The following is a 996-nucleotide window of genomic DNA, read 5'->3' as shown; positions in this document are numbered from 1 at the left end:
TTTTTTTTTTTTTTGACAGGTAAAGGGATCGCAACCCACGGCACGGTGTTGTCTGCACCACGCTCAGCCAATGAGCGCACTGGCCATCCCTATATAGGATCCGAACCCACAGCCTCGGTGCTACCAGCGCTGCACTCTCCCAACTGAGCCACGGGGCTGGCCCCAAATGGAATTCTAAACAAGGCCTAGTATGGCCATACTACTGTGAATTTAAGAAACAACTTGTTTCACATCAATTAAAAAAAAAAAAAAATCAACCAAGAATGCAAACCTGCACATGAGCCACTAGCCACTCAATTCACCATTGTATAAGTCACAAGGACACACAAACTATCTATGTGACTAGTGTTATTTGCTGTAGCTATTAAAATAAGTAGCCTCAGAACTGTATGGGGACTCATTGTGATGTCGGTTTGGTTTGCACTTTGAATGAGTTACCTTCTAGACAAGTAAGGCAGAATGGCCATCTTGGATCCTTAACACCACTGCTAACTGTTTCTAACACTTTAAGAACCTTAACACCTTAGCAGCCACTGTTCTAAGAGCAGGAAATCTAAAACTTTCATTACTCCCCAGTAGAGCTTAAAATATACTAAATATTTCCCTGCTTCATTTAAAAAAAAAATGAACATAAATAAAATCTTGTCCTAAGGATTTAAATTCATCACTGTAAACCCCGGCCTCTGATTTGCTGTGGTTACAGACAGTGAGGGACACTGGGATGAGTGGGTGTCACTCCCTGCACTGCCCTTGGAAGGTACGTGGCTACCTTCTGTAAGATCCTCAGTGTAAGACAGGCTCATGCCCTCAAAAACACCACCCACACTCTCCATGCCCTGTAGCAAAGAGGAAGGATTCAACTTCACTTCTTCACCAGCTCTTTTTTGTTTCTCAGCATCTCTCCTCTATGCAGTACCTGCAACTACTTTTTATTGCCTATCTTCTCTCCCATTTGTTTCCCTGCAACAAGGCTGGACTTAGACCTCCCTAGCTAGT

This window comes from Galeopterus variegatus, unplaced genomic scaffold (genome assembly GCF_000696425.1).
Source record: "Galeopterus variegatus unplaced genomic scaffold, G_variegatus-3.0.2 Scaffold2734, whole genome shotgun sequence".
NCBI lineage: Eukaryota > Metazoa > Chordata > Mammalia > Dermoptera > Cynocephalidae > Galeopterus > Galeopterus variegatus.
Note: the sequence above shows the minus strand (reverse complement) of the source record.